Below are 18,566 nucleotides of genomic sequence, written 5' to 3' on the forward strand. Positions count from 1 at the left end.
TTTTTTCACACATATACATGTTAACTTCAAATCACAGTGCTTCCCACATTTTTGCAAATGGAAACACACATTTCTATTGGTTGCAAATTTCAACCCTTTTCCAAATGATTCCTACCCCCAACATGACTTCTGCCTGCTACCATAGCAACAGGTCATGGAACACTGGTGGGAGCAGAGAGGTCAGAAGTTCAGCACACAATGTTTCTAATCCAAAGAGCAAGAGTGCTTGACTTTTCAAACCTAACAGCAAATCTAAAGTAATGTTCTGTGGGTACACATTTTTCTGAACCAATACAAAACATGCTTTTAAAAATTTAAACTTACAGCCTAGTTTTTTGTGTAGAATGATCTGAAACAGCCAATGAGCTCTTTTTATAAAAAAAAGTATGTAAGCCTCCATTTTACAACTATCTTTCTTTTCATATTACCATTCTACTGAAAGACACCTTCTGAGTGCATCCAGATCTCCTTGAAAGATGTTCACAGTGTGGATTGTAGGTCATAGCTATGTCTTCTGGAGTGAAAAGTATGCAGAAAAAAGAGGTATTTTCAAAGACCTTGCTTTGCCAAATGTAGACATTAAATGGATTGGTCAGAGAGGGTTAAAGTGGCACCAATTAATGCCCTTGGTGAAATCCTTTCTACATCTCCCACAGCCTGACCTTTTAATTGTGCACTGTGGTGGAAATGACCTAGGCACTTTAACTGGGGTAGGTCTGGAAATGCTTGTTAAGGACACCTTTGTACAATTGATGTCACTTTTTCCACAAACTACCTTTGTATATTCTAATATAGGCCAAAGGCAAAAGTGGAACTGGTCCAACCATTATTGTCCACAGCTTGACAAAGCAAGAAAGCACGTCAATAAGTCTGTTTCTGCTTTCCTCAGAGACTATGGTATGGGTTCTATATACGACAACAACTTGCGTTACAACATGCAAAGCATTTATATAGGAGACGGTGTTCATTTCACAGATGAAGGCAACAGAGTCTTCCTCTTGAACTTTAGACTCTGCATCGGTACTTACTTGTAGGTACAAAAAAACACTCAATTAACACAACGGCTCTTTTTAGAGCCAACCAACATCTAAACACTTATACTTGATTTTTTAATCTATTTTTTAATGTTTTTTTTGCCACCGTGCGCGCACTGTGCGCACACCCCGCAATATTTTTTTTTAGACCTAAGAGGTCTTTCATGGTCCCCCTGACAAGGCCTAGAGAGTCAGGGACTCTCTACCCTGCCCCCTTTTCACGTTTTCCTCTTGTGTTTTTAACTCTCTTCTACCTCTAAAACTCAAAATAGCGGCTGGGGGTGCTCGCACCGTGCGCGCACCCCGCGATTTTTTGAAAAAAATAAAATGTTTTTTTCACCCTTCGGGGTCCTTCAGGGACCCCCTGACAAAGGCTAGGGGGTCAGGAACTCTCTACCCTGCCCCCTTATCACGTTCTCCACCTTTCTTTTTCCCTGTCACACACACAACACGCAAAATGGCGGCCGACACTTCCTGATTTCGAACGATTCGAATGTTGACTGTCATGAATCCACAAATCAGAATTACGCCCGCGCACGTTAGGGTGCGCGCACGTTGCGCGTACGGTGCGCGGCTATAGATATGTATGTGCTTTTAACTGCAATTTTCTCAGGAACTACTGAACAGATTGACTCCATATATGCAAAAGGCACATGCCTGACCTGATGACTACCTCTCTGCCAAATTTCAAGTAATTCTGTTCAGCCGTTCGGGCTGTACCTTCGACTAAAGGTCCTATGGGAAAATGCATGGAGAAAACGCGTTTTGGGACCCCCCTTTTTTCTCGGCCCCCACTTGAGGAATCACCCCGAGACTTTCAGGGTAGGAGCTGAGCGGAGCGCCCCATTAGTTTTGAAAATTTCACGAGGATTCATCAACCGGCGCGAAAGTTATTCAAAATAGAATTTTCAGATTTCCTATTGGAACTCGGTCCTAACTATAACTATCTACTGGCGACCGCCAGTAGATAATATATATATACACTTAATATTCTGAATGTCAAGACCTCAAATAGTTAAATAGGATCTGCAACAAAATTGAACAAGCTTACAATAGTTTCAAACCCTTCTTGAAACCCAAACATTTATAGACTGTTAAATGCTATACTGGCGTTTATAAATACCTGTGACGGAGCAAGGAGTTTGCATGATGGTCTCCACTGTCAAAAGCAGTCTGCCAGTGCCCTACATCACACCTGGGTGCTGCGCTTCATCCATGAAGTGATGTGTGTTTCACATGTGTATACATGGCGCTCATGTAGCAGTGTGAGTGTGATGCACGCGTGTGGTGTTAGCATAATGGAATTCATTCTGATGTCCACTATGGAAGTGGCATATACAATGGAAATTTGGAGGAAGCCTGCCAGGCAGCACGTGTAGATTACAGAGCTCTATGTTCCACAGGCTTTAGTGCTACATCAAACTCTAGGGTGTGTAGGATTTAAACCAGAGAATCCTCTTTCAAATGTGAGGAAAGCCCCTGTCATTCCCTGCTCTGTTTTCCCCTGGAAGTTAGTTAGGTGGGACAGCTCTCCCTCCTTTATGCCCTTAGTTTGTGCTCCAACTGACAGGAAAATACCAACTCCACCCCATCTTCCTGCTCATAAATGACAACAAAGACTACGGCTGGATCAGTCTGGGAAGAGTAAGCCCAAGGCAGGAACTGTCCAAAACCAGTCCCAGAGCTGGACCTGTGGAATACATAAGCTCTGTCAGCAAGTTTAATTTAAGTAAAAGACAGAAACTTCTAGCCAGTATGTGAAAAAAATAGATACTATAAAATTAATACCAATACCAAGTGATTCAAGTTAATACAGATATAACAATGACCTCTATTGTTTGTGTTCTATAGCTAGTATTGATCAAGATGTTTGTTCTGGGATTCTTCTCTACAACAGTGATACTAACCAACACATTTGCGTAGTACATATTCTGTACAAGACTTGTTTTCCATAATTTTCCATGTTACAATGACTCTAGTCGATTTGCTAATTGCTGTAGGGATATGATGCATTAAAGTGTGTCCACGATTAGCATTTATCCAAGTTGCCTATGATAGTAAGGGTTTCAGGATTAGTCATATGATCATTTAGCTCACATGTGACCCTCTCGCAGTCTGCTGCTGTAGCTGGTTCTGTCACCCATTCATCATGTGTTGGCATGGTCAATCTTCGGCTGTGATGGTGAGTACAAGCCCTGGCTATGGCTAATGGTGATGCTAACAGTCTGAAATGTCTGTCTTGGAGGTCAATGCGTTCATTTGTCTTTCCAGTAGGTTAGTAGTTTCTGACACATCCAAAGTATCTGTGTCATGTCACATCTGCTCTGTTTGCTCCTCCATCTGTTTTCAGAGTTCGGACTCGAAAACATGTTTTGCTGCGAATAAGGACTGCAGATGATGTCACAGGAAAGGGCATTATGCCATGAAGTGCAGACAGAGAGGTGGAGGAAATAGAGTGGAAAGTGTGGGGAAAGGAAGGGTAGCCGAAAGAACACTGCTGGTTAAAAAGATGAAGTTGAAATGATTAGAAAATTCAGGCCAAAGGTAGAGTATAGAAATAATGGAAAAGTTGTGCAATTAATGGTACTTTCAGGCCCTCTACACCATCATTCCTAAGGATATGGTGTTAGAGGTCTTGGATACGATTCAGCTCGAGCCAAAGGACATAAATCCCAAGGGAGTAGCAAGGGCGCAGCATAGATGTCTTCAGATACATGTCGGCTGAAATTGAATTTGGGGACCCAAATTTCCAAGGAAAGGTATGTATAGTCAAAGCTGGCCTGCTTATTTTGGGTTGGATATAATTGTATGTGCATGTTATAATCAATTCCAGGGGAGTAGTACAGGTGAAGGTGGTGGAAGGTACCAATCTTGAGGAGACTGTGACAGATGCATGGTTGATGTATCGGGATGAGTTGGGTTAGTTGAAAGGATACGTTCATAAGACTAATTTTAGGGAGGGAGATATACAAGTTAGGCACAAAGAAAAGCTTCTAACAGTCATAGCAAAGGAAGAGGTCAGGAGGATGCTGGATGTAATGGTAGCTGAGGGGTCGGACCAGTGGAGGCAGCAAAGTGGGTGTCGTCTGTTGTTGTCACAGAGAAGATGGATAGGAATCTAAGGTTTTGTGTCACTCTTAGACGTCTTGAGTCAGAAGAATATTGCCATGGACATTTTCCAGCTGCCCAGCATCAATTAGTTTGAGCCTAATGCTGAATGGGGGTAAACGCTCTGCAAAGTTCGAGTTCAGGAATGCTTACAATCAGATCAAACTTCACCAAAATTCAAGATCCCTAACAGATTTTATTACAACTGAAGGTGTACCCAGTTTATACACCTCCCCTTTAGACTTTCTACAGCGGCAAGCATCTTTCAGTGAATGATGAGTCAACTCTTTAGAGATAAAAAAAAAAGTGTTGATATTCCAGGAATATATATAGACCATGGAAGAGCCTAATTTGTCATTGAAGAATCTTTCAAATCAGTTGAAAAAGGCAAGTTTGACACTTAAGAGAAAAATCGCACCCGCCCTGAATGATACCTAAGTTTCTGCTGAATTAGCCTACAATTCTACAGCCTGATGAGCATAGCACCAAGATGTAGGACCATGTTCCCATCCAGGATCCACATTCCGTGAGATACTTTTTGAGCCCCCCAGGCTTCTTGGGAGAGGACTCCATGGGGATCACTAGAGAAGCTTTGAGAGGACCACCCGGATCCGGGATGCACAATCACACCTCGCCAACGTCCCCTCCTTTGTTTCCCTGTAACACGTATTTGGAGCTGATGAATAGATATCTACTGCACTCTTAAACCCGTAACTCACAATTCTGACCCCCACTTACCCAGACCCCCACTTACCTGGTACACTACTACATCTTTATGAGAATTGAGTTGCTCAGACCCCTGAAGACTCCACTGTTTATGTTTTTTTCTCTGTTTGACAATGCTGTGTGAGTCGCTGAGCACTACCGTCGACTTTTTACTGTCATTGTCACCTTGAGGGTATCTTGACGTTGTCTTATTTTGTATCAAAAGCAATCCAAAAAAAAGAGAAAGAAATGCACGTTTCTAGAAACTGAGGTGGAGTGCCTGAAATACACGTTCAGCACTGAAGGAAAAAGGCAAAAATCGGATTTATTGAAGTTATTAATGATACGTCAGCCCCATAAAATATAGTTGAAGTAACAATGGAAATGGGCCTTGTAGACTAATAAGCAAAGTTTGTATGCAATTTTGCTTAGAAGACTGAGATGTTGCGGTAACTGATGAGGACGAGAAACATATTGAGTGCTTTATTAGACAAGGCACAGATTTTAATAGTATCAAAAGAGATATTTTTGTTGCAAATATATTGATCCTTTTCGATGAAAGGAATAAAACGAGTGTAACAATGAAGATGACAGTGTAGTAATACCCTCATATGCTTTGCAAAGATTATTTTGATGTTATGTGCCAGTTCGACAAAACATTTAGGGCCATTTTTATGGGCCTCCTGGTGTCGCTTCTTCACCAGGCATCGTAGTGCAAGAGCGACGCAAATGTAAAATGAGATTTCTGAAGCCACGCAAGACCACCATCCATGGCCCTACATGGCTTCATAAATATCGAGTAATGCACTGCAGTGCAAATCGCTGCATTGCATTACTTTGAGGGAGGTGTTAGCGAGAGGGGCACACGTGCGATGTTGATTCGTCCGCCGCCACGTCCTGTTAAGGCTGTTGAGGTGGGGCAGTAGATCGGTTTTCTGCAAAATGTGCATTTTGCCTCTAGGGAAACTGACAGCACAGAAAGCTTCATTTGCATGCTGTCACTCGTTTATTTATTTTCTTCAGTTATAATGGGGGTTTCAAACTGTTTTGTCTGAGTGTTTGCATAAAGCAGGGTTGCATTTTTATTACAACACAAATATTGGCTCCAGGTTTCAGTCAAGTGCTAATGAGTGTGCTTCCAAACTTCTTTGCACCTGTATCCTTTAAATTCACGGCCATGAAATGTCCAACCAGTTCAACTAAACCTCTTCATTTCAATCAATGGCACTTGTATGACGGGCAGGTGCATCCAGCCTGTCCCTCGCCCTGTTCATCCGGTGCGCGCCACCGACTGTTGAGGCCTTGGCTGTTATTGGATGCTGCCGAGCCCTTGAAATGGCATATCATGCAGATAACATCCAGGTCTGTGGCAAGAAAACGCGAGATGTGACCTCCTTCCATTGCTGCAAGTGGCCTTCTTCATTAGCGCTCTTACCCGGCTAAAAGCATTATTGCAGTCCATTATTTGCAGCGGTGCCTGAAAGTTCTGGGCCTAATTATTGAAATCAGTTTAACTCTTGATGGCTGACCCTGCGAGGTCAAATCTGGCTACCATCTCTTTTACCAGAAGAGCCTGCCAACTGCCACTGATGCATCACTCAAGCTGCACAGTGAACCCCAATTAAACTTTTTTGTTGTGAATTTTACTGCACAGCGTTACTAGAAGCAGTGCTTTTCCTGCAAACCAAATAAGGATATTTTTCGGTTTAACACCATCCCCGGCACCTTTTAGAATAAAACACAGTTTTGCTTGTTTTTGAAGTCTCGCCTAGGCAGCGCGCATGCGATGCAGTAGGAGGGCCTTTAGCCATCGGTCTTCACTTTTCAAGCACTGCATTCGTGCTTGTGGTGGCATCCACCTTGCGGGAGCAAGCAGCGATGCGCCACAAGCACGATTGCAGTGCTTGAAAAGTGAAGACTGCTCTCTCAAGCGCGTGCGCACCACTCGCGGGCTCCGTTTCCTATAAATACTCCGATTTGTATTAGCTTATTCTTCAGTGTTGCTAGAATCAGCGTGTTTGAGGTTCAAAATGTGTTCTTCTCCAACCCCGTCCATATTTGCACTTAGTCGTTTTCGAGTGAAATCTCTCCACAGAACCCTGACAGACGCCTGCCCTGATAACGCGCTGGAGAGTGACGGCTTCTCCTCCCCCCACCCCTCACCCCCTCAGCTGGAAACTATCTAGCGTTACACTGTGCCTTGTAAACTCGAGCCTGGGGTGCGTTTTCATACCAGACACCGCACATGGAGCTGTTCTTCCTTGCTTTGCCGTTACCCTCTGGCTGCCCTTCGCTCCGTCCCCATGAAATGAAATGAAATGAAATGAAAAGACAATTTATAGAGCGTGAAACAATCACCCGAGGGTGTCAAGGCGCTTACTCTTTTGGCTAGGAAATACACAGATCTCAATGATTATACAACCAGATCTTTAATGCCTTCCTGAACACCAACAGATTGTTCTCATGCTTTAATTAAGACGGAAGTGAATTCTACAGCCTAGCAACACCTACCAGAAAACTTCTCCCTGCCCAAGAGCATCTTTTTACCTTGGGGACAACCAGATCATTGGACAAGGATGAGCGAAGATTTCGTGCTGGGATATAGCGTATCAGATTCTGTTTTAGGAAACCTGGTCCTATATCATGGATGGATTTAAAAACAATACAAAGGGCCTTAAACTCTATACGTTTCTTTATTGGCAACCAATGGAGGTCTTTCAATGCCGAAGAGACTGATTTATACTTCGGGATGTTCAATAGAAGCCTGGCCACGGCATTTTGAACAACCTGAAGTTTGGCCAGACATTTTATACGAAGATTAATAAAGAGCCCATTGCAATAATCGGCTCTCGAAAGAACAAGTGCTGAGACCACCAACTTACGAAGCTCGGCAGGAATGAAAGGGAGAACTTTTCACAGAATTCGTAATGTATGAAAGGAAAAAGAAGTAACCTGATTAACATGATGCTCAAAAGACAGTTTGGTGTCAAAAATGACTCCCAAATTCTTAACATCGGTCACTGGTTTAGGAAGTGGACCCAGCTCTAGGGGCTAGAGATCTGGTGACCAAAAATTAGCATGAGCCCCGAACAGTAGAACCTCCGTCTTACTAGAGTTCAGCTTTAGATAGTTAGAAGACATCCATTTCCCTACCTGACGTAGGCAAGAATGGAAACGCTTCACAGTGTCGGTGGGAGCTCCGGACACTGAAGCAATGATCTGCGTGTCATCCGCATAGGAGACAGCAGAGAACCCCAGAGATCTAATAAGTTTCGCCAGGGGTGCAACATAAACATTAAAAAGTGTGGGGCTCAAAGATGATCCCTGCGGAACCCCGCAGGGTAGTGTAAAATTTGGTGACCTAAAATTAACTAAGGCCACAAACTGCTCTCTATCAGACAGAAATGACTTAAATAGCATAAGAGCCTTCCCTTTGACGCCGATCCCCCTCAAAACTTCCAAGAGTTTCTGATGGTTTACAGTGTCAAAAGCCGCAGAGAGGTCTAGCAGCACAAGTGCTGCATTGCCCCCCTCGGTTGACAGTTTGCCTGATCATTTCCGAAGCTGTGATTAGGGCCGACTCTGTGCTATGATGTTTACGAAATCCAAATTGAGTGTCGTCAAGGAAATTGTTCTTATCAATATATTCTGATAGGCTGTTATTCATTACTTTCTCCGCTATTTTAGCTGGTAGTGGCAGCCTAGAAATTGGACGATAGTTTTTCGGATTGGTAACGTCTAAATTAGATTTTTTTAGAAGAGGGAGCACAGAGGCCAGCTTCCAGCAAGTGGGGAAAATGCCAGATGAAAACATTTTATTCAAAATAGGCATCAAATAAGATGCGAAAGTCTCCGGCAAAAGATGAAAGATTTTCGGTGGGCAAGGGTCCAGAGGAGAACCTGATTTGATCGATTCTATCAATTTTATTGTTGCTTCCAATGACAAAGGACCGAACATAGATAACTCAGAGGTTTTTGCTTTAGCCGCCCACCGCACAAAAACCTGACTCAGTGTAGGCAGTCTTAGTTTTAGCTGAGTCCACTGACAATGTCATTAGTTCATGCGATGTCGCTTCAGCAAGGCTTAACTTTCTGTTGAAAGTGAATGGCCACTCTATCGCAAAATAACTGAGTTTTCGGAGACTCAGTGGCCACAACACATTTGGCTAATCTTTTAACTGTTGAGAAAAGCTCTTTAGACGAATTTTTAGCTGTCATTATCGCCGTAGTATAAAACCTGGTTTTTTCTTTGCTAATAAGATCTTTATTCTCCAGTAACGCTGCTTTATAGTCCGCTTTATTTTCCATACTGAAAGATAATCTCCACCTCCTTTCCAGGCGACGACATTTTTGTTTTTCGATCCTGAGCTGCTCAGTGTACCATGGTTCAGAGAGCCTGGACCTATGGCTTGATATACACTTAGCCTGCAGGCTATGATCGATTGACTTCCTTAACCCTTCCTCAAATGCTGCTACGGCTTTATTAGGGTCGTCTTGAGGTGGTGGGATATTTTTAGCCAAAACATTTTGAAACAGATCCACATTTAGTTTATTCCAAGGGCGGACCAATCTCCGCTGTCTGTTTATTCTATTTTTTGAGTGAGACTTTTGAACTGGGAAGAAAAACATGACAGCTTTATGGTCTGACCAGACAATTGGTAAAGGTGGAAAACACTCCAAAAGATCATTATTTGAAAAAATACCATCCAGCAGATGCCCGGCCAAATGTGTGTCCCCGGATACCCGCTGGGTGAGCCCTATACTGTTGGCAATGTCTAAAAACTTTAATGCATCGCAGTCTAGGGTGTCCTCCAAGTGGACTTTAAAATCACCCAAAAGAGTGAAGTCTCATGATTGAGCCAGGGTATCTAAAAACAGACCAATGTCCGTTAAAAAACTAGCCCGTGTGCCTGGAGGCCGATAACACAACAGGCCATTGAACGTATGACGACTATCAATCAACAATTTGAAAAGTAAGAACTGCAAATGGTGCTCATTATGTTGGGAGGTGAAAACTCCTTTCCAGGTACAGGGAAACAGAACTGCCAGACCTCACCCTCGTTTGCCCACTCGGTCCTGCCTGTGTAATATATACCCAGGAGGAACTGCCATTGCTAAATCTGGATCAGATGAGACGTCTCCCCAAGTCTCTGTAATGAATGATACATCAATACCATGCACCTTAATAAATAGGGCAAATTCAGATGCATGTTTAAACAGGGAGCCTGCATTAATCAGACATCCTAGTATAGGCACAGTGTCGGTTTCCCCAGTGAGCATTTGTTTAAAGTTAGCTGAGGCCTGGAAGCAATTTGGACTATTGTAAGTGCAACCGCAAACTTGACAAATAAAATGATTGATACAATCCTGTGTATTTATATCAAAAAGTGCATCGCACCTACCATAGTCATTCAACGCTCGTAACTGTTGCCTGTTATACACAATCCTAGAGGCAGAGACACGGGTGGGATTCACCCCGGCAGCATCCCTGGCCCTAGGCACGGGCCAGGCGCGGACATGCACAGACGGGCTTGCCTTTGGCGTGCCCGCTGCACGCGTCCGCCTCGCACCCGCTGTGTGATGACGTTTAAATCCCCCCGGTGTACCATTGAGGCGGGAAGGACACCCTACCAACTTCCGGCCCAGGCAGATGTCCCAAAAGCGAGGCGGAAGCAAAAATCACCAGTGAAGCAGCGCGAACACCCCCACAACACAAAAAGGCCGCCCTAGTGAAATCAAGCTGCCTACACACAGCGCGGATTAAACCCCCTGAGAATGCCCAACAGATATTTAAAAAGATTAAAAAGAGATTCGTTTTTTTAAAGTTTTCCCCCGTTTTTTTTAAACAAAGTAGCAAAAATAAAACAAGAGAGCAATCAATACAGTAGTAACCTAAGTAAGACCAGCCACCAGAATAATGCGGCCAGTGCCGTGGGTTCCCAAGCAGCCTGCCGTCTGGCACTACCTTGCCCACAGTCGTTTACCACGCCACTGAAAGGGGACTAGCTCATTTCGCTTTAAAGGGGCCACAGAAGAAAGACTTCTTGCAGCTATCTCTCTTAACCAGAGCATTAACACGGATGGGGGACTCCCGACGACCCCTTGTTATAATGTCTCCTTAGTTATTGATCTATCGCCCACTTGCTGGCTGGCTGGCCTCTTTCAATACGTTTTTCGGTCTGGTTTTTAAAAACACTGCACAGACAACCGTTGGTAGTCAGATTGAGACTATTTGAATAAACATTGGCGGCGTGGCCTATCACTAGAAAGCTAATGACTTTACGCACAGCCAAGCAGTGAGATGTGCTGCGCAGTCTCCGTCTCGCGCGTCTCTCACTGAACCCCTGCTCCAAAATGTCTTTTAATTCACCCTTTATTGCCCACCTCTCGTTCCTTCCTGACCCCACCTCCTGAGTCCTAACTTCCTCAACCCGCCTGTTCCTTCCACAGCTCCATATATATCCTCTCTCTCCCCATGCTTTCCTCATCTTTTATATTAATTCCCTTCCCACCAGTGGCGCTCTCCCCCATACTCCTTTCCTCTCATTCACAGCATCTCTCCCTCTTCAGCCCGCCCTACTTCCCGTCAGTGACATCCTGTCCCCTCCTTACCACATATCGGTCCCTTCACCTCTCTTTCGCCTTAGCCCGCTCCCTGCCCTCAGTAAAATCCTTTCTTCCTCCTCATGACAACTTCTTTCCTCCTACTCTTCGTCTCTCTCCCTCTTCATCCTGCCCCATTCCCTCCAGTTACTCCTCTCTCCCTCTCTGTCACATCTTCCCTCCCAGACCAGTCTGCCTCTCTCCCTCCTGATCTCACGCCCCTTCACTCCCTTTCTCAGTGCACTACGATAAAGAACAAGCCCTGGCATAGCCAATAGGTCTCACTTTTGGGACCTTATAAGTATTTAGTTATGCAGCACAATATCCTTGGTTAAACACTTATAAGGTCCCAAAGGCGAGACCTATTGCTATACCAATGCTTGTTCCCTCTTTCTATGTGTGCTGCCTTCTGCAGCACACATAGAAAGAGGAAAAAGCCTCTCAGGACTGTTTTTGTGCAGGAAGGTGCCCCTTGTTCCACATAACCAATCCTGCCCACAACACAGGCACCCTTGAACCAGGGTGCCTGCATTGGCAACAGTCTGCCAAAACGACATCAGCGGTAGGGAAAAGTACAGGAATGCGCCGTATTGGATAAATACAGTGCATTTCTGCCCTTTCCCTGTGATGCAGGGCAGCACAGCAAGGTAATTTGCTGCACTTCCCTGTGCTACAAACTTGTAAACAAGATGCTAAAAATGCAATAAAAATTGTTTACAGAAAAAAAGAACTACAGATGCTCCATCTTGAAAGAAAGATTGCCGGAGTCACAAGGTTCTGTCGTTTGGTGTGTGAGAAATCATTTAGAAAGGTGGACAGAGAAGAAACTGTGTGGAGATGCCACTCAGGCCTTTCTAAAATGTTCTCGATGATCTTTGGGTCATGAGTATTGTGTGATAGTGTGGGAAGAGAGATTTGCATCATCCTAGAGGTTGAGAAGGAGAGTGATGGAACGAGCACAAGAAGGACATTTGGGACAGACACTTTCCCTGTGGAGAGTTGAGGAGTATTGTTGGTGGCCAGGTGTTCAAAATGATGTACTTGTGTGAAGTAAGCATGGATAGCAAATAAAAGTTGAGAGTTGTAAGTATTGAAAATGTCAATTAGAAGGTCAGGTGCACCATGGGTGAGATTGGCAATGGACCTTCTTGGTTCCATCTGGGCCTAGGTGCAGAGGAAGCACTTTGCCTTTGTACTTGTGGATATTCAGTTTGTGGATTGAAGTGGAGTGGGCCAGAGAAATGATCACATCCGTTCTATCGATTATGATTATGATTATGAGGGAAAGTCTTTAGGTCGCGTGTATCATGTCTCAGAAGATTAGGGATGCATTATCTCAGCATTTATGTGACTGACTCGGCCCTATTTAGTTAATCTTTTACGGTTTTAGAGGAGGGCATCGTCCTGACTGTTGGTTAAACAGAATTCCAAAATTCTAAGGGCACTACCTAAGAATGATCATTTGGATGTTCTTTCTTTTCTGAAGATCAAAATTTCCATTAAAAAGGCGTTGGCATCCTTAAGACCAGCTGACTAGTTTCTTAGACAGGAAGTTTACTAGTTTCTTGGAAAGGAAGTTTCTGGTTCTGTAAAATGCAGGACAATTTAAGGGTGCTACTTGGCACACCTGGAAGCAAGTTGAATGCCCTATAGTTGGACTTGGAATTGAGCATTTTTGGCTAGGGAGATTATGTGTGATTTGGAAGATGAGGTTCTTCTCAAGAAAGAAGCCTAGTGACTTGGAACACTCAACAAAGAATTGGTGGCAGTCTATGCCCAATGTTAAGACCACCGACACACAATTTCACTGGCATTCAGGTGTTTTGGGGAGGGAAAAATATTAGTAGAAATTGTGTTTTGAATCGCTTCGTTTAAGGTGGTGGACTGGATTTTCTCCAGGATCTGTGCAAGTTAGGAAATGTCTTGTGATAAGTTTTAACTTTTAAGTATAGATGAGTTTCAATGCTAGAAGATGTTCCAAGTCTAAGTTAAAGAAAGAGAGAGCGAGGGCAGAGCCTTCTGGCCTCCCTGTAGAGTAAGAGGTAGGTTCAAGTAAGATAGTTGGGCATAGCTTGGAGTTCTTCAGTTGGTCTTTGATTGCAGCTTCACAGCCAGTGAGAGAGAAAGGGATCGGAAGGGGATTGGACCAGTCAACAGAGGTTGGGAGTTCAGTAATTATTGAGGTTTCACTTCCTATGGGAAGGTTGAGAGGTGCACCCCTTTCTTGAGTAGTGGGTGAGATGCATTAAGTTTGATCATTGCTTAGTAGGGAGGAAGGCGGATGAGAAACGAAACCCTTGTTGATGTCACCCAAATATAAATTGAGGTTGTGAAGAAAGATATAATTTGAAGAAGCTCTGCTTATATCTAGAATCAGATATGTGGCCATTAACAAAATACGTGGTTGTCTCTGGAGGAGGTTGGGGGTAATAGATAAGTTAGAACGTAGTTGGGGTTGTCGCTGCTGTTCTAGGTTCTTCCAATAGGCATTGGTAGGAGAAAAAACTTTCAGACTTTTGCATTTAAATGGCGTTTTATAGGTGATCACCATGCCGCCGCCTATTTTCTCGCTTTGATCCATGTGTATGATGAAATATTCAGGGGGAGGAGGAAATCAACTGCTAGTTGAGTGGTCACAGAAGTACCAAAACCAGGCTTGCGCCATAACCCTCTGAATCATTCTTTACCTTCTGTCATTCGGTGTTGGGGTCAGTAGCGTTGAAGCAGACCTTGACTCCCGTTTCCTTCCAGCACACACAGTCCTTGGCAGAAGGGCCCCAAAAGAAGGACCTTGCCCACCTCACCCTTCGAGTATACACTATTTAGTGCAGGAGGGAGCCCACACGTGGCGTTCTGTGGAATGTGCTATAACCTGCTCTGGGTAAGTGATGTTTTCATTGCTACTGCCCATTATACACCAAGTCTGGGCTTCTGCCTTTGCTGTACCTGCTGTTATACAGCTGTTGTGCAGGTGCTACAAGTTCTTGCTTGTTAAATAATCCTGCACTGTTCCTGAGTGTGTGTTTGTGTCTGGCTGTCTGTTTGCCTGTTGGCGAGGGAAACTTTCTCAGATGCTGTTGATCTATACATTTTTGGATAGGCAAAACATTTTATGTTTGGAGTGCAGGGTGGAACACGCACCAATGATAGTCATGTTTGTTCTACTACTGGTTAGGTTAGGCTCTCAGAAGAAGCATTTACCTTCTAATATGCTATACACACAGTATTGCGCGTTCACCATTAAAGTTATACATCTTAGGGAAACCTATAAGTTGTGACAAATTCCTTTTCACTTAAGGGGAGCTTGGCATAAAAAACAAGGTGACTGGGCTGCATGTATTTATTTAAACCAGGCCCTGAAAGTCGGATTCATAATCTCTCAATTTGTAGGAATGTTATATCCAAATGATGAATGATTACACGTCATTTTTAACCAACTACTCTGTCTTTTCGTTTCCTAGTTCTTTGAACAGGTTAAAACATGCTTATGTAAACACCCTCTTCACAAATTCTGATTTTAGAAAACTTGCTGACTTGCTCACACAATACGATTTGAATGTATCATGCCTCATGGCGATAGCCTAGTTTCACACAGTTCTGCATCCATGTTTCACCTCCTGTTTGGCGGCACCTGTGTGTTCAATCGGAAGGGAGCGGTGAAATTCTTTTTAAACATATTTACTAAATATATTCTGTTGGCACTACACCCAACTGTTCTCTTTCAGTGGTTTTACCTTTACTGTACCACACCAAATCAGCGTGTTAAAATTCAGATGTGTACAGGGGAATAACGTTTATTCTGAGCAATTTATGGATTTTGCTATTCTAAATTATTTTATCTAATTCAGAATTAACTATTTAGTGGTGCTAATCCTTATTGTAACTGAAGCCAAATAACACTGGCAAAATTATAGGAATGAATAAATGTTAATAAATATAGTCATGTTACTTTTTGGAGAGCATAAGTGTTATGCAGTCCACCGTAAGGGATGTTTGCACCCTTACCCTGTAAACAGTGGGTTCCACAAAGGCCGTGATTCAGTAATACAAAGGAATTATGCACGGGTGATATGAGAACCACACGGGGCACCATGCCTCCCAATGCAGACTGCCTGTCAGTGAAGATGTCAGAGTGGATGGTGCTGAGGTCATCTGTGTTCTTACCTGATGAGAGCATATGCAGTCTACAATACGTTTCATGCACACCGACCTAATCATATGTGTGCTCACTCTATCATTTAGGTGAGCTTATTAGCTTCAGAAACATTCAGGACATATGTTTCTGTAGTCTCTTAATGTTTTATTTGTTTTCTAAATCACTAAAACACATATTTTCCCAATAAAATGGCAATCGCAGTTTTTTTTAAACAAGCTATCTGTAGAAACCGCGACACACATTACTGATATGATTGATATTCTACTAGTTGCAGTCAATTGAATCCATATGAAAGTGGCGCCCAACTGGATAAAAAATTGATGAGCTGCATCACCTTTCTCCATTTGTATCCCAGTATCGAAGTTGACTCATGCTGAACAGCTTATGTTTGTTGTCCTAAATTGATAGATAATCCATAAATAGCAATTAAGAAGGCAGATTATGGTGTAGATGTACTACTAATGGGCACAGCATCATAGCGTTGTATGAAAGAAACATCAAAGAAAATGTGGAAGATGCTAGCAATTGCTTGACACTTGAATAGGACACCATATGGGATTAAATATCTTTGAGAAAACTGTTCTGCAAAGTCTCGAAACACATAACATGATTACAGAACACCAACAAATTCTTAAAACAGGCCAATTTAAGAATATATATATACTTTGCGCTGTTTTAAGAATATGTTGATGTATATATGTATGTACATATGCTTGAAAGAGTCCTGTCCGCCGAATTGAAAGGCGGGAAACCTCAGGCACGGACCACCCAACTCCTTGTAGAAACAAATTACGGACTCCCACACCAAAATAGTGGGTACTGCAGTGCAAATTTATTTTCAGTATAGATGGATGCTAGGACTAGTGTCCTCCATGACGCGTTTCGCTCCTCCTGGGAGCTTCATCACATGATGCGTCTCCAATTACTGACTGATTAAAAGTGAAATATAAGCACAATTAGCTGTAAAAAATATGCCAACTGTTTGTCAGTGAACACAAATTACAACAATAGGCTAAAGCACTCAAGCTGGTCATAAATATATGAAATATGTGCATGCTAAAAATCTCATAATACATACATAGGAGAGATAAAAAATACATCTAAATGGGCAAATATAAACTGGCAGCTGGTAAAATCTCTACATAATGCAATTTAAGATAATATGAATAGTCAACAGGAAATGGTCAAATCTTATCAGCTCATGGTCAATAGAGAAATGCACTGACTAGAGAAAAATCATCATTTTTGTTCATAGTAAGTACAAATATCTTCATATGGATATCTAGTCAGTGCATATTCGAAGGTAAAAAGGTTACAAGTAAAATGAATATTTGCATCATGCAATAAATAACAACCTTTAACACTTGCCTAATGGAAAGAACCAGAACCGTACCAAAGCTCTTACAAACAGACTGAACATAATTAATACCACAATTTTTTTTTATTTTTTATACTGCAACACTTAGAATCGATCGTCTCTTATATATACTTTCAGCAGTGATTGATAATACGGCTATAATTCATATATGTTCATTTAAAAAGCCAAATTCATAATACCAATAATATTATTAAATAATTCGAATCATCACACATTTATATCAGACTAATATACAGATAAATACAGTAAGGTTCAGAAAATAGCAGCAGAGACGTTCCATATTAAAGTGCGAGTGCAAAATTAGATTGGAAGTAGCCAATCTCAAGATACTATCACTGAACCAAGCAAGACTGAAGGATATTAACAATGAATATACCTCCTGTGTACATGATGTTATTCTCAGATTCTATATCCTAATATATAGACAGTGCATCTGTATGAGTCAATAAATAGTTGTTATGAGTCAGAAGATAGTAAAAAGAGAAAAAGTGCCATGTGCCTATCAAGTGCAAAATAGTGCTGTGCAAAAGTGGTATTGTGCAAATAAAAAAGATACCATACTAACAAATAGAGGCAGACCCCATGGATTACCTAAATTTAGGGCAATTCCGAAGTGCAAGTGCAAAATGTAGTCGCATATCAGTAAGAATGTATAAAAGAATTAATACATTCATAGATATAAAAATCTTAAACATATATTATAACGTTTAAACACTGATGGACTAAAGCAAAAATATCAAAACTAACATTATTCCTGTAAAAACTATTCAACGATGGGAAAGAAAGAGGCTCTAGAGAAAATTGTGCAGGTCCTTGTTCATGTTAAGGCCATTTGGAGCTCGTGTATCGAGAGCTAAGATAAAGTGAGATTCACTCTGTCTCAAAAGTTTGTCTCGATTCCCACCCAGGCCGGGGTTGGGGACAGATCCTAAAACAGTGTACTCCAAGTCTTTTAGTTGGTTATTATGTACAGACTTGAAGTGTCTGGCCACCGGATAGTTGTGGTCAGAATTCACGATGGCCCTAACATGTTGGAGAATACGCCTATGCACTGGAAGCTTGGTGCTGCCAATATAGTCAAGATTGCAGGTGCACCTCAGTTTGTAAATGGCATGATCAGAACGGCATGTTAGATGTTGTTGAATGGCATACAATTTATCACTAAAAGCTGTTTTATAGTGTGTACCATTTTTAGCAAATGTGCACGCTCTGCAAGAGCTACATTTAAAAAAAACGGTTTTGGTAAGCCAGGTTTTAACAGGTTTAACCTCGGGCATTGATTTAACAAGAGCATCCCTCATAGAGGGTGCTCTTCTGAAGGTGATAGCTGGCAGATTTGGCAAAATGGGACCAAGAATGTTATTGGTCATAATGATTGGCCATTCAGAATAGATAATCTTACGAATCGCTTGTTCTTGTATGCTAAAACTGGTAATAAGCCGAATTGGGTGCACAGTTTTTTCTACAAAATTAATAGCAGTATCCTCACTGACATGTGGCTGGAGTAAAGCTTCCCTTTGTTTGTCATTGGCTTTATGTAAAGCTGAAGTAAGTTGTTGTTTACTATAGCCTCTATCAAGGA

The sequence above is a fragment of the Triturus cristatus genome, chromosome 3_1 (assembly GCF_964204655.1).
Source record: "Triturus cristatus chromosome 3_1, aTriCri1.1, whole genome shotgun sequence".
NCBI classification, from domain to species: domain Eukaryota; kingdom Metazoa; phylum Chordata; class Amphibia; order Caudata; family Salamandridae; genus Triturus; species Triturus cristatus.